At 39.1% G+C, this 16,417-nt stretch overlaps 1 protein-coding gene across 8 annotated transcripts in view; it reads left to right on the top strand.

Moving 5' to 3' along the window:
• MTUS1 (microtubule associated scaffold protein 1) overlaps positions 1-16,417 on the top strand; it is a 178,015-nt gene that overhangs the window by 101,219 nt on the left and 60,379 nt on the right. The gene's annotated exons all lie outside the window — the stretch shown is intronic.

Here is a 16,417-nt window from a genome sequence, read left to right as displayed (position 1 = left end):
TGACTATGGCAAGTATAGGTTAAAACTTGGTGAGGTTGATTGGAAGCCATCTGACACAGAAGAACATTTTATTAATAACAGATAATTTAGTTTTTAAATAATGATTTTTTAAAATATGGAGCGAATTTAATATTTCAAATGTGGATGGAGAAGCAGAGAATATACTTATTGGAAGAAGCATGCTATTTTAAAATGGGAGAGTCTTTAATTGCTAAATCTCAAGATCAGGTTTTAATACCTTTAACAGTTCAGCAGCCTAACATTTTTCCTTTTTTCCTTTTTTTTTTAACACTTCTATTGAATAAACTTACATCTGTCTATAAGACAGGCGGAAACCTTACCCACTGAACCTTTAAACATCAACTAGAAATCAAAACACTTTGTCTCTTGAGAAGCCGTAGAAGATTTCACAGACTATACTCACTAGTTTGTATATTTCATCTACAGTTGATGATTTCCCCCTATACTGCTTACATTCTCCTCTTTAATATGCAGTTATAAGATGGTCACATGGCTTCTAACAAATCAAAAGGGAAAAAGGCATTATTGTAACACAATGACGACAGATAATCATGCATTGTGACAGTATTGGGTGCTGAGGTTATAAAGTTGAGCCCCAAACAGGCCAAACTTGTCTTCCATAAGTTCACAGGAAAGCCGAAGAGTTGCGCAAATAAACATAAAATCACAATTGCAATAAGTTTTAGGGAGGAGGGTTACTTGTCCCTGTGAGAGGCCTTTGGTTAAAGGGTATTATCTAGTGAGGGAAGCCTGGACAGGAGGTATAAATTTGTGACCCCTCTGTGTATAGATAGTAATTAAATAAAATAGACTGGATAACCTTACATATAGAATAATTGATATCCTTAATGCTCCCAAGATGTGTTTGGTTTCCTCAGCTTAATAAGGCAGGGAGGTGTGATCTATTACAGGTTCTCAAAGCTAGAAAGGACCCAGCCATACTGAGTGATTTTTTTTAATTTATTTTTTATTACTCAATAAATTTATTACATTTATAGTTGTACAATGATCATCGCAATCCAGTTTCATAGGATTTCCATCCCATAACCCCAGCTATCCCCAAGCTGTCTCCTTTGGAAACCATAAGTTTTTCAAAGTCTGTGAGTCAGTATCTGTTCTGCAGAGAAGTTCATTGTATCCTTTCTTCAGATTCCACATGTCAGTGAAAGCATTGGATGTTGGTGTCTCATTGTATGACTGACTTCACTTAGCATGATAATATCTAGGTCCATTCATGTTGCTAAAAATGTGGGTATTTTGTTCCTTTTAAGGGCTGAGTAATATTCCCTTTTGTGTATGTACCACATCTTCTTGATCCACTCCTCTGTTGATGGACATTTAGGTTGTTTCCATGTCTTGGCTATTGCAAATAGTGCTGCAATGAACATTGGAGTACATGTGTCTTTTCGAGTCACGATTTTCTCTAGATAGATGCCCAGGAGTGGAATTTCTGGATCAAATGGTAGTTCTGTTTTGAGTTTTCTGAGGCATCTCCATACTGTTTTCCGCAGTGGTTGCACCAATATACATTCCCACCAACGGTGTAATAGGGTTCCTTTTTCTCCACACCCTCTCCAGCACTTATTGTTTGTATACCATGCTGAGTGATTTAAATTCTAAAGGTTCCTGGAGTTCCATAGTGACTCTGGGTTTAGGATTTGGCATTGTCACTGCTGTGGTGCAGGTTGCTGCTGTGGTGTGGGTTTGATCTCTGGCCTGGGAATTTCCACATGCTGTGGATATAGCTAAAGAGAAAAAAAAAATGTCTAAAGCTTCCTAAGAGCCTGATTTCAGCATATTATTATGTTTACCAAGCTAACTTAAAAAAAAAAAAAAAAACTACTCTGCACACTTTGATATTTTTACTTCCTTTCATTTTAAATTTCCAGCACATCCTGCTATTTAGGAGAAAAAGATAGCTAGTATGCTATGGAATGACTTTATGTTGGAAAATTTAAAAAACCTTTATCTGAAAGTTAGATGGTATGATAACTCCATTTAACTGGAAACTTCCAGATTGTTTTCCAAAGTGGCTGCAGCATTTTACATTTCCACCAGCAATGTATGAGGGGTCTAGGTTCTCTATATCCTTGTCAACACTCACTTTTGTCTCTTTTTTATTAGAGCCATTCTGGTGGGTATGAAGTGGTATCTTATTGTGGTTTCAGTTTGCATTTCTCTGAATCAGGTGCTGAGCATCTTTCAGAAGCTTGTTGGCCAATTGTTTATCTTCTTTGGGGAAACATTCAAATCTTTTGCCTATTTATTTATTTATTTATTTATTTATTTTCCTTTTTAGGGCCAAACCTAGAAAGGTATATGAAAGTTCCCAGACTAGGGTTCAAATCGGAGCTATAGCTGCCAGCCTACACAAAGGCTGCAGCAGCACAGGATCCGAGCCGCATCTGCAATCTACATCACAGCTCATGGCAGTGCTGTATCCTTAACCTACTGAGCAGGGCCAGGGATCAAACCCACCTCCTCGTGGATCCTGGTCACGCTCAATAACTGCTGAGCCACAAAGGGAACTCCCTCCTTTGCCTGTTTTAAAGTTATTTGTATTATTATTGTTGAATTGAAAGTTATGTATTTTTTATATATTCTGAATATTAGTATCTATCAGATAGATGCTTTTCAAAGGGTTTTCTCCATTCATTAGGCTGTCTTTTCACTTTCTTGATAGTGCTCTTAGAAGCACATTTTTAATTTTCACAAAATCCAGTTTATCTGTTTTTTTCTCAGGTTGCTTATTCTTTGGCATTATATCTAAGAAGCCATTGCTAGATTTAAGCTCATGAAGATTGATGCCTATGTTTTCTTCTGAGTCTTGTACTTTTAGCTCTGACATTTAGATGCCATTTTTGATCCATATTTGATCAATTTAACTTTTGTATATGATATTAACTAGAGGGTCCAACTTAATTCTTTTGTACATTTTTGATCAATTTAACTTTTGTGTATGATATTAACTAGAGGGTCCAACTTAATTCTTTTGTACATAGATTTCCAGTTGTGCAGCACCATTTGTTGAAAATACTCTTTTTCCCCCACTGAAATATCTTGGCACCTTTGTTAAAAAACAGCTGGCCATAAATGTGAGGATTTTTTCTCTGGGGTCTCTGATCTGTTCCATTGATCTGTGTGTCTAGCCTGACAATACCACATTGTCTTGACGACAGTGGTGTAATGAGTTGTGAAATCAGGAAGTGTGAGTCCTCGAAGTTGTTCTTCTTTCTAAAGATGGTTTGGCTATTCCAAGTCCCTTAAATTTCCGTGTGAACTTAAGGGTCAGCTTGTCAGTTTCTGTAAAGAAGTCAGCCAGGATTTGGATAGAGATTTCACTGAATCTGTAGGTGAGTTTCTGGAGTATCAACATCTTTACAATATTAAATATTTTGATTCATGTATCTGGGATGGCTTCCCTTTTAGTTTGGTCTTTCTTAATATTTCTTTCAACAATTTTCTGTAGTTTTCAAAATAGAAGTTTTGCAATTCTTTTGCAGAATGTTTGGATCTGATATTTCTATGGAAGATGCCATTGATATCTATTGGCCACAATAAAAGAGATGGGTAAATAGGTCTGATGGGCCTGCCTTATGCAACTCGGAAAGACAGTCCTAATTCAAATCTCAAGTCTATGATTATATAAGTGTTATAAAGGAGATTTGTTTTCACAAATATATCTCCTTTCCACACACAGAAAAACTATTAGCATTAGGCATTTTCCCTTGTCACATTGTTGGATTGACATCCTGTATTGTTTCTAAAGCCTATCACTGACCCTTAAGATATCAGTGACCCTTGATAGGTAAGGTTATCAGAATAGCAAGTTAACAACTGATGAAGTGAGAAAAGAAATGGACAGTTTGGCACAGCTTCTAACCATGGAGTTAAAATAGGGTATTTGACAAAGTTTGAGAATGCCTGCCTTCAATTAACCCTTAGTAATCAATGCTCTAATAATTGCAGTGGAAAAGACATGTATTTTAAGGGGGAGGGGCAATGTTGTGACTTAATTTAGATTATGGGACATGAACATGTATTTTCCAAAAATCATAAACTTGACTTTGCCAGGTTTTTCTAGTTGACTCTTAGTTATTATCATTACTAACCTAGTATTACGATAAGCCTGCTGAGGAAAAGTCACAGTATGTTGGGTTTTGGAGGAACAGGTTGGAGGCTAAAAAATGGCAGCCCATCAGCCAGTAACTTTAGGTGGATCATGTAACCTCCTATATTAGTTTTCTGTGTAATTGATATGACTGATCACTAAGATTTCTCTCCACTCTTATAGTTTGTTACTGCAAAGCACCTTGAGTTTCTTCGTATTTTGCTTGCAATGGCCACCTTTTGGATAGTAAAGAAGACTTTACTTCCACATACAAAAATGTTCCTCTGAGCATTAAATTTTATGACTTTTATTTATTTATTTATTTGCTTTTTTAGGGCTGCACCAGCAGCATATGGAGGTTCCCAGGCTGGGGGTTCAATTGGAGCTACAGCTGCTAGCCTACACCATAGCCATGGCAACATTGGATCTGAGCCACGTCTGTGACCTACACCACAGCTCATGGCAATGCCGGATCCTTAACAACAAACAGGAACTCCAAATTTTATGGCTTTTAGACAGCCTTTTTTTTTTTAGCAATAAACAGTGAGGGAGAGTAAAGTTGATAACTTCATATATTTTCATTTGAGTCCCATAGTCACTTAATTTTAAGTACAGCAGTTTGCTAAATTCTAAAAAGACTAGCATGTAAAGGTTTAGAAATCACCCTTTAGTTTTTTTTTTTTTTTTGTAACTGGTGATTTCAGATAAAATTCAGATAACTTTATATCCTCTTTTGTCACTTAACATAAGTAATCACTTTTAATGACTATTACATTTAGCATATGCAACAGCATTTAACTACTTTTATTTGGAGTTTCTCTCTTACAGTCACAAGTGATTCTATGAGGAACATCTTTATAATTATTACTTTCAAAGTTTGGGGAAGTTTTTTGTGATAGATTCTTAAAAGTACTATAAACATATCAAAACATATATATACACATATTTATAGCCACTTCACTCAACCAAATCTCTTTCCAAAAGCTTCATACCCATTTATACAGTGATTGACAACATAAAAGAGTGCTGACTCAGGAGTTCCCATTGTGGCTCAGTGGGTTAGGAATCCGACTAGCATCCATGAGGATGTGGGTTCGATCCCTGGCCTCCCTCGGTGGGTTGAGGATCTGTGTTGCCATGAGCTGTGGTGTAGGTCAGAGATGTGGCTCAGACCCCGTGTTGCTGTGGCTGTGGTGTAGGCCAGCAGCTGTAGCTCCACTTAGACCCCTAGCCTGGGAATCTCCATATGCCACAGGTGAGGCCCCAAAAAGCAAAAAAAAAAAAAATGCTGACTTCATCATCCTCTGGCCAACATTGGTCAACATTTTGGCTAGTGTAATATTTGAAAATTCTGTATCATCGTTTTAGTGTTAACCTTTAATCAGCTATTTCCAAAACCATTCCATTATCCTGTAAGACAATGAAGATGAACAGCAAGAGAATGAATGTTTCAGGCATGAAATACTGGCTTAAATCTTGGGATTCCACATTCCACTTGTGCCTTGACCTTGAGCTGGTTGCTAAGTCTCTCCAAAGTTTCAAATTTCTCATTTGGGTCTATGATAATATTCTGGAAATAATTCCCAGCATAGAGATAACACTGACCCCATGGAACTGTTATAATTCAGACTCTCAAATGATAGCTGCTTTTGCTGCTAAGGACAGTGATAAGAGTAATCCTTGTCCTTGCTTTTATGACTTGAGCGGCTTACTTTTGGAGCTCTTTCCCAGGAGGTGGAACTATTTTAAATCCTTAAAGCAAGCAGGAGAAAAACACTGAAAATCAAGAGCCATCCTCATGGGGTCTAGCTGTTGTAATTTATTTAAGGATTATGATGCTCTAAGATTCTAGCCAACCCTGACTCTAAATAAAACTTGCTTTACTGTTTATAAGGAAGATGTCACACATACCACATCCAGTATTACTGTGGTTCTACCACACATCAAAGCTATTTGGGATACCAAAGCACCAGAGTTGTATTTATCCAGCTACTGATTATTTTAAGGAAGATTGTTGGTCTCAGGTGCCATGGGGTCTGCCCTGGAAAGTAGAAAATGCACTGCTACTTCCACTCCCCACCCCCTACCCCACCACAACTGGCTAAATCCAGCACAGGAGGATAGGGTTGCCTTCTGTACCCCCTCTTCCAAGTGTTAGGAGGTAGTTGCGAGTTAGAGACCTGCTCTGATGGGGCAGTGCCAGTGTGGCCAGCATGTCCTCCAGTGAGAGTAGGGCTGAAGCTGTCTTTCCCTGCTGGTTTATGACGATGACTTTCCTCTCCTACTTAAAAAAACAGATGCCACTTCAGCATGTGTTAAATTGGGTGTTCAAATCACTGAAAAGTAGGGATGGTTTAGTAAATCTCTTGTCGGGACAAAGACTTTCTTTCTAGCGGGAGCTAGATTCCTACTTCATACGTGACAAACAAATATATTCCAGATGGGTGTTCTAGTGCTCCTATCATTTTAATTTTTGTATAGAGATTTGCATAGGAAAAGCCTTTCCAGGAAGGTTAGTATAAAAGGATTACTAATTATGGCAGTAAAGGTTTTAGACCACTGTTTTGTCAAAAACATTCTAGGAGTTCCCATCGTGGCGCAGTGGTTAACGAATCCGACTAGGAACCATGAGGTTGCGCGTTCGATCCCTGCCCTTGCTCAGTGGGTTGACGATCCGGCGTTGCCGTGAGCTGTGGTGTAGGTTGCAGACGCGGCTCGGATCCCGCGTTGCTGTGGCTCTGGCATAGGCTGGCAGCTATAGCTCCGATTCAACCCCTAGCCTGGGAACCCCCATATGCCGTGAGAGCGGCCCACGAAATAGCAAAAAGACAAAAAAAAAAAAAAAAACATTCTAAACATAGTGATGGATGTTAACTAGACTTGGGGTGGTGATCATGTCACATTGTAGACAAATGCAGGCAGACCACTGCAATAAAGTGAATTGTTGGTCTCCCAGTGCATATCAATTATTTTTACACTAGCTTATTAACTTATGCAATTGTATAGCATGATGTCTAAAACAATGTATATATCTTTTAATTTTTTTTTTCTTTTTTTGCTTTTTAGGGCTGCACCTATGGCATATGGAGGTTCCCAGGCTAGGGGTCTAATTGGAGCTACAGCTGGCGGCCTATACCACAGCCACAACAACCCCAGATCCAAGCTGCATCTGTGACCTACACCACAGCTCACAGCAATGCTGGATCATTAATCCACTGAGCAAGGTCAGGGCTTAAATGCCCATCCTCATGGATACTAGTCGGGTTTGTTACCACTGCACCACCACAGGAACTCCCATATCTTAATTTAAAAATATAAGAAAGGGAGTTCCCACTATGGCACAGTGGGTTGAGAATCAGACTGCAGCAACTCAAGTTGCTGTGGAGGTGCATGTTCAATCCCTCATTCATTAGCATTGGTTAAAGGATCTGGCATTGCTGCAGCGGTGGCTTGGATTCAATCCCTGGCCTGGGAGCTTCCATCTACCAGGAGTGCAGCCACTTAAAAAAGAAATAAAAAATGTAAAACAAAAAACATCACAATAGTAACATCAAAGATCACTGATCAGGAGTTCCCGTCGTGGCGCAGTGGTTAACGAATCTGACTAGGAACCATGAGGTTGTGGGTTCGGTCCCTGCCCTTGCTCAGTGGGTTAATGATCCGGCATTGCCGTGAGCTGTGGTGTAGGTTGCAGACGCGGCTCGGATCCCGAGTTGCTGTGGCTCTGGCGTAGGCCAGTGGCTACAGCTCCGATTGGACCCCTAGCCTGGGAACCTCCATATACTGCAGGAGCGGCCCAAAGAAATAGCAAAAAGACAAAAAAAAAAAAAAACCAAAAACAAAGATCACTGATCACAGATCACCATAATGAATATAATAAAAATTTTAAATATTGCAGGAATCACCAGGATGTGACAAAGAGACATGAAGTGAGCAAATGCTATTAAAAATGGCACTGATAGGAGTTCCCATCATGGCTCAGCAGTTAATGAACCCAACTAGCATCCATGAGGACTCAGGTTCGATCCCTGGCCTCACTTAGTGGGTTAAGGTTTTGGCGTTGTTGTGACCTGTGGTATAAGCTGAAGATGTGGCTCAGATCCTGCGTTGTTTTTCCTCTAGTGTAGGCTGGCAGCTACAGCTCTGATGGGACTCCTGGCTTGGGAACCACCATATGCTGTAGGTGCGGCCCTAGAAAAGACAAAAAGCCAAAAAAAAAAAAAAAATGGCACCTATAGACTTGCTCCATGCAGGTTGGCCACAGTCCTTCCATGTGTAAATAACACAACGTCTGTGAAGTGCTGCAATGAACACTGGAGTACATATATCTTTTAAGTCATGGTTTTCACTGGATAGATGTCTAGGTGAGGGATTGCTGGATCAAATGGTAATTCTATTTTGAGTTTTCTGAGGCATCTCCATTCTGCTTTTCAATTTGGTTGCCCCAATTTACATTCCCACCATCAGTGTAAGAGGGTTTGCACATCCTCTCCAGCATTTATTGTTTGCAGACTTTTTGATGATGGCCATTCTGGCCAGTGTAAGGTGGTACCTATAGTGGTTTCAATTTGCTTTTCTCTAATAATTAGCAATGTTCAACACCTTTTCATGTGTTTTTTGGCCATTTGTGTATCTTTGGAGAATTGTCTGTGAATCTTCTGCCCATTTTTTGATGGGGTTTATTTTTTTGGTATTGAGCTGCAGGAGGTGTTGATATAGGTTGGAGATTAATCCCTTGTCAGTCACTTCATTTGCAAATATTTTCTCCCAATCTGTGGGTTGTATTTCATTTTGCTTAAGGTTTCCTTTGCTGTGCATAAACTTTTAAGTTTATTTAGGTCCCCTTTGTTTATTTTTGTTTTTACTGTCATTACTGTAAGAGGTGGGTCTGAGAAGATATTGCCGTGGTTTATGTCAGAGTATGTTTGGCCTACATTTCCTCTCAGAGTTTTATAGTATCTGGTCTTATATTTAGGTCTTTAATCCATTTTGAGTTTACTTTTGTGTATGGTGTTAGGAAGTGTTCTAATTTCATTCTTTTACATGTAGCTGTCCAGTTTTCCCAGCACCATTTCTTGAAGGGGCCGACTTTTCTCCATTGCATATTCTTGCCTCCTTCATCATAGATGAGTTGATTATAGGTGCATGGGTTTAATTCTGGACTTTCTTTCCAGTTCTACTGATCTATGTTTTTGTGCCAGTGTCATACTGTTTTGACTACTATAGCTTTGTAGCATAGTCTTAAATCAGGGAGCCTGATTCCTCCAGCTCCATTTTTCTTTCCCAGGATGACTTTGGCTATTCTGGGTCTTTTGTGCTTCCAAACAGAACTTTATACTTCTGTGGAAAATGTCCTTGGTAATTTGATTGCATTGAATCTGTGGATTGCTTTGGGTAGTATAGTCATTTTGACAATATTAATTCTTCCAATCCAAGAGCATGATATGTCCTTCCATCTGTTTGTGTTGTCTTTGATTTCTTTCATCAGCATCTTATATAGTTTTCAGAGTACAGGATTTTTGACTCTTTAGGTAGGTTTATTCCTAGGTATTTTAGTCATTTTGATGTGATGGTAAATGTGATTGTTTCCCTGATTTCTCTTTCTGATTTTTTATTGCTAGCATATAGAAATGCAGTTGATTTCTGTGTATTAATTTTGTATCCTGCAACTTTACCAAATTCATCGATGAGCTCTAACAGTTTTCTGGTAGTGTCTGTACGATTTTCTAGGTATAGTATCATCTCATCTGCAAAGAGTGATAGTTGTACTTCTTCCTTTCCAATTTGGATTCCTTTTATTTCTTTTTCTTCTCTGACTGCTGTGGCTAGGACTTCCAAAACTACTTTGAGTGGTAGGGGTGAGAGTGGACATCCTTGTCTTGTTCCTAATCTCAGTGGGAATTCTTTCAGCATTTCACCATTGAGAATGATGTTAGCTTTGGTTTTGTCCTATGTGCCCTTTATTATGTTGAGGTAGGTTCCCTCTATGTCCAATTTCTGGTTTTTATTTTATTTTTTTATCAGAAATGGGTGTTGGCTTTTGTCAAGAGCTTTATCTGCATCTATCGAGAGGATCATATGGTTTTTATTCTTCAGCTTGTTAATGTGGTGTATCACACTGATTGATTGGCAGATATTGAAGAATCCTTGCATCCTTGGGATAAATCCCACTTGATCAGGATGTACAATCCTTTTAATGTATTCTTGGACTCCTTTTGTTCATATTTTGTTGAGGATTTTTCCATCTATGTTCATCAGTGATAGTGGCCTGTAATTTTCTTTTTTTTTTTTTTGTGGTATCTTTTTCTGGTTGTGGTATCAGGATGATGGTGGCTTCATAGAATGAGTTTGGCAGTGTTCCTCCGTCTGCAATTTTTTGTAATAGTTTCAGAAGGATAGGTATTAGCTATTCTTTATTTATTTTTTTTGTCTTTTGTCTTTTTTTTAGGGCCACATCCATGGTATATGGAGGTTTCCAGGCTAGGGGTCTAATCAGAGCTATAGCTGCTGGCCTACACCACAGCCACAGGAACACCAGATCCGAGCCGCATCTGCCACCTACATGACAGCTCATGGCAATGCCAGATCCTTAACCCACTGAGCAAGGCCAGGGATCGAACCTGCAACCCCATGGTTCCTAGTCAGATTCATTTCCACTGTGCCATGATGGGAACTCCAGCTGTTCTTTAAATGTTTGGTAGAATTTGCTTGTGAAGCCGTATGGTCCTGGACTTTTGTTTGTTGGAAGTTTTTAAATCAGTTTGAATTTCAGTACTTGCGATTGGTCCATTCATCTTTTCTATTTCGTCTTGGTTTAGTCTTGGAAGATTGTACTATTGTAAGAATTTGTCCATTTCTTCTAGGTTGTCCATTTTATTGGTATATAGTTGCTTGTAGTAATCTCTTATGATCCTTTGTATTTCTGTGATGCCTGCTATAATTTCTGCTTTTTCATATCTAATTTTATTGATTTGAATCCTCTTTCTTCTTGATTAGTCTGGCTAAGGGTTTATCAATTTTGTTGATCTTTTCAAAGCACCAGCTTTTAGTTTCATTGATCTTATCTTCATTTCTATTTCATTTATTTCTGCTCTGATCTGTATGATTTCCTTCCTTCTAATAACTTTGGGTTTGTTTGTTCTTCTCTCTGTAGTTTCTTTAGATGTAGAGTTAGGTTGTTTATTTGAGCTTTTCCTCATTTCCTGAGTTAGGTTTGTATTGCTATAAACTTCCCTCTTAGAGCTGCTATTGCTGCATCCTATAGGTTTTGGAGTGTTGTATCTTTGTTGTCATTTGCTTCTAGGTATTTTTTACTTTCCCCTTCGATTTCTTCAGTGATCCATTGGTTGTTTAGTAGCATGTTGTTTAGTCTCCACATGATTGTGCTTTTTGCAGTTTTTTTCCTTATTGTTGATTTCCAGTCTTAGAGGTTAAAAAAGATGCTTGATATGATTTCGGTTTTCTTAAAGTTACTGAGGCTTGATTTGTGGCCCAGAATGTGATCAATCCTAGAGAACGTTCCATGTGCACTTGAGAAGAATGTGTATTCTGCTGCTTTTGGATGCAGTGTTCTATAAATATCTATTAAGTCCATCTGGTCTAATGCATGATTTAAGGCCAGTTTTCTTGTTGATTTTCTGTCTGGATGATCGGTCTATTGCTATAAGTGGAATGTTAAAGTCCCCTGCTATATTGTGCTACTGTGATTTTTCTCCTTTTAATGTTGTTAGCAATTGCCTTATATATTGAGGTGATCCCATGTTGGGTGCATATATATTTACAATTGTTTTATCTCCTTGGATTGATCCTTTGACCATTATGTAATGTCCTTTTTTGTCTCTTACAATATTCTTTATTTTAAGATCTATTTTGTCTGATATGAGTATTGCTACTCCAGCTTTCTTTTGATTCCTGTTTGCATGAAATGTTTTCTTCTGTCCTGTCACTTTTTATGTGTCCCTAGAAGTGAAGTGGGTCTCTTGAAGATAGCATACATATGGATCTTGTGGTTGTATCCATTCAGCCAGCCTATATCTTTTGGTTGGGGCATTGAGTCCATTAACATTTAAGGTAATTATTGCTTTGTATGTTATTATTGCCATTCTGTCGATTGTTTTGGATTTGTTTTTGTTGATCTTTTTTCTTCCCATCTTGTTCTCTTCTTTTGTGGTTTGATGACTGTCTTTAGTGTTGTATTTGGATTGCTTTTTCTTATTTGTGTGTGTTATCTATTGTAGATTTTTGGTTTGCAGTTACCCTGAAGTTTAGATATAGAAGTCTATAGCTATACAAGATTTTTCTAAGTTGCTGGTCTCTTAATTGAAAGTGCTTCACCAGTGCCCTGCATATATACCCTCCTCTTCTCATGATTTCTGATTTTGGTAGCATATTTGTGTGTGGATGATTTCCTACCTTTACCACATGTATTCCTGTACCTGTGAACCTTGCCATTTGTAATATTTTTGTTTCTAGTTAGCCTTTTCTTTTCCACCTAGAGAAGTTCCTTTAGTTTAGTTTTGTTTTGTTTGCTTGTTAGGGCCACATGCATGGCATGTGGAAGTTCCCAGGCCAGGGGTCCAATCAGAGCTACAGCTGCCAGTCTATGTCACAGACAGAGTAATGTGGGATCCAAGCCATGTCTGTGACCTACACCACAGCTCACATCAACACCCGAACCTTAACCCACCGAGCGAGGCCAGGGATCAAACCTGCATCCTCATGGATCCTAGTTGGGTTCATTAACCACTGAGCCATGAAGGGAACTCCAAGTTCCTTTAGTATTATAAAGCTGATTTCGTGGTGCTAAATTCTCTTAGCTTTTGCTTGTCTGTAAAGCTTTTGATTTCTCCTTCAAATCTGAATGAGAGCCTTGATGGGTAGAGTAATCTTGGTGGAGGTTTTTTCCTTCCATCACTCTAAGTATATCGTGCTATTCCCTTCTGGCCTGCAGAGTTTCTGCTGAAAAATCTGCCAGTAACCTTATCGGGGTTCCCTTGTATGTTATTTGTTTCTTTTCACTAACTTCTTTCAATATTTTCTCCTTGTCTTTAATTTTGGTTAGTTTGATTAATATGTATCTTTGGGTGTTCCTTTTTGGGTTTATTTTCTATGGTACTTGTGCTTCATGGATTTGAGTGAGTGATTCCTTTCCCATGTTAGGGAAGTTTTTGACTATTATCTCTTCAGGTATTTTCTCTGGCCCTTTCTCTCTCTCTCTTTTCCTTCTGGCACTCCTATGATATAGATATTGGTGCATTTAACATTGTCCCAGGGTTCTCTTAGACTGTCTTCATTTCTTTTCAATCTTTTTTCTGTTCCACATCAGTAATTTCCTCTACTCTGTCCTCCACCTTGCTTATTTGTTCTACCTCCTGTATTCTGCTGTTGGTTGCTTCTAATGAATTTTTTATTTCAGTTATTGTAGTCTGCATCTCTGCTTGCTTAAGCCTTAAATCTTGTATTTCTTTGCTCAGTATTTCTTGTAATTTATCAATATTTGCCTCCAGTTTATTTCCAAGATCTCAAAGCATTTTTACTATCATCTAAAGTCTTTTTCATGAAGGTTTGTAGTCTCCAGATAACTTTAGCTGGTTTTTTTTTTGTTGTTTTTTGTTTGTTTGTTTGTTTGTTTTTTGTCTTTTGTTTCTTTTTTTTTTTCACTTGCTCCCTTGTCTGAGTCATAATTCTCTGCCTTTTCATTTTGTATAGATTTTTGTTGTGGTCCCCTTTTTGCAGACAATAGAGTTGTAGCCTCTCTTGCTTCTGATGTCTGCCCCCATTGTGACTCAAGTTGGTATGGGGACTTGCTGTAGGCTTCCTGATAGAAGGGACTGGTGCCTGCCCACTGCTAGGTGGAGATGATTTTTATCCTTCTGGTGGGTGGGGCTTTATCTTTGGGTGAGATTAGAAGTGGCTGTGTGCCTGGGGGTCTTTAGGCAGCCTTTTTGCTGATGGGTAGGGCTGTGATCCTGCCTGGATTATTGTCCGGCTTGGGGCTTGATGGGTGGGGCCAGAGTTTCCCAAAATGGCCACATCTAGAGGATCACAGGCTGATTCCTGAGAGATTTGCCTCCAATGTCCTTCCCCCACAACAAGCCACAGTCACCCCGGTTTTCCCAGGAGATCCTCTAAGAACTGCAATCAGGTCTGACTCAGATTCCTGTGGAGTCTGCTTTGCCCTGGGACCCAGTACACATGAAATTACGTTGTGCACCTTTCAAGAACAAAGTCTCTGTTTCCCCCAGTCCCCTGGAGCTCCTGTGTACAGGCCCCACAGGCCCTCAATGCCAAATGCTCCATGGGCTCCTTCTCCCAATGCCAATTCCCCAAGCATGGGGACCCGACGTGGGGCTCAGAACTCTCATTCCCATAGGTCAGTCTCTTTGATAAATTTACTTTCTAGTCTGTGGGCTTCCCACCTGGCAGATATGGGGTTGCTTATAATTGAATAATCACCCCTCCCAGTCTTGCTGTGGCCACCTCTTTGTTTTCTGGAGTAAGATATCTTTTTTGATAGTTTGTTGTCTATTCGATTGAAGGTTGTTCAGCAGTTGTTTGTAATTTTGTTGCTTTTATGAGAGAAAACGAGCTCCAGTCCTTCTACTCCTCCATCTGAATCCAGTCTCCTGTGTCCAAACTTTACTTTCCTGACACCATCATCTTTGTTTTACAAAATGGGAAAATACAGAAACATATAGCAAAGAAATAAAAAATCGTGCCTGCCCCAGCTCCTAGAGCATTGCTAACATTTTGGTATGTTTGCCTCAATAATCCTTACTCTTGTGTTTAAAGTTGAGATCCTACTATGCCTACAAATTCAAATCCTGGTTATGTTTTTCCACTTGATATCCTATTTCCTAAAAATTTATCTTATTCCTCATTTCTACAACTGTAATTACGTTGTTCTGTCTTTGGTCTTAAGGACCAAAAGTTCCTTAAATTTTTCCTTACTATCTTTGATGATGTTTATGTTCTCTTAAATAAGGTCTTTGTATAATAACAAAGATGAGCATTTTCTTATATTTAAGTACTTCCATATTTAGCATAGCTTTAGAAAGTACAGATGGTGTACATGTGGTAACAGTTAATCAAATATGTAATCAAACAATCTTTCAAACCAGTTTTATTTATTTATTTTTTATTTTTTTGTCTTTTCTAGGACCTCACCCGCAGCATATGGAGGTTCCCAGGCTAGGGGTCAAATCGGAGCTGTAGCCGCCAGCCTATACCAGAGCCATTGCAACGCCAGATGTGAGCTGCATCTGTGACCTACACCACAGCTCACGGCAATGCCGGATCCTTAACCCACTGAGCAAGGCCAGGGATCGAACCCTCAACCTCATGGTTCCAAGTTGGATTTGTTAACCAGTGCACCATGACGAGAACTCCTGAACCAGTTTTAAAATCTGTGCTCCCCAACACCCCAAATATATCTACACACACATATACACATATATATATATAAAATTGAAATAGTTGTAACTCTACAATAACTACTTATTCAATCATTTAAAAGTGCATACAGGAGTTCCTGTGTGGCACAGTGGTTAACGAATCTGACTAGAAGCCATGAGATTGCGGGTTCGATCCCTGCCCTTGCTCAGTGGGTTAAGGATCCAGCGTTGCCATGAGCTGTGGTGTAGGTTGCAGATGCGGCTTGGATCCCACGTTGCTGTGGCTCTGGTGTAGCCTGGCGGCTGCAGCTCCAATTGGACCCCTAGCCTGGGAACCTCCATATGCCGTGGGAGCGGCCTTAGAAAAGACAAAAAGACAAAAAATAAAAATAAAAGTAAAAAGTGCATACATATAAAGTGTTTAAGAGTGTGTTTGGCACACAGTATATTGTATGAGTTTCTGTTAATGGATTGTCAAGGCTGCCCTTTTGCTTTGGTGCCCTTGTGTTCAACTGCCACCAGGGGGCAGACTGTGTCTGGAAAATAATTGAAACACAGCTTGAGCTGGCTTGTTTTTGTATATATATTTAAATTTTTTTTAATTATAGTTGATTTAAAATATTCTGTAAATTTCTGCTGTACAGCAAAGTGACCCAGTCATACATATATATACATTCTTTTTCTCATATTATCTTCTATCATGTTCTATCACAAGTGATTGGATATAGTTCCCTGTGCTATACAGCAAGACCTCATTGTTTACCCCCGCCCTCCCCTCCAAATGCAATAGTTTGTATCTCCTAACCCTGAACTCCCAGTGGTGGTTTTTTTTTTTTTTTTACTATTTCTTTGGGCCGCTCCTGCGGCATATGGAGGTTCCCAGGCTAGGGGT

The sequence above is a fragment of the Sus scrofa genome, chromosome 17 (assembly GCF_054392235.1).
Source record: "Sus scrofa isolate SSC_HxYL_T2T_F1_AM1 chromosome 17, Sscrofa_HxYL_maternal_Yorkshire_Landrace_v2.0, whole genome shotgun sequence".
In the NCBI taxonomy this organism is placed as follows: Eukaryota; Metazoa; Chordata; class Mammalia; order Artiodactyla; family Suidae; genus Sus; species Sus scrofa.
This window is presented reverse-complemented; position numbering and strand designations above follow the sequence as displayed.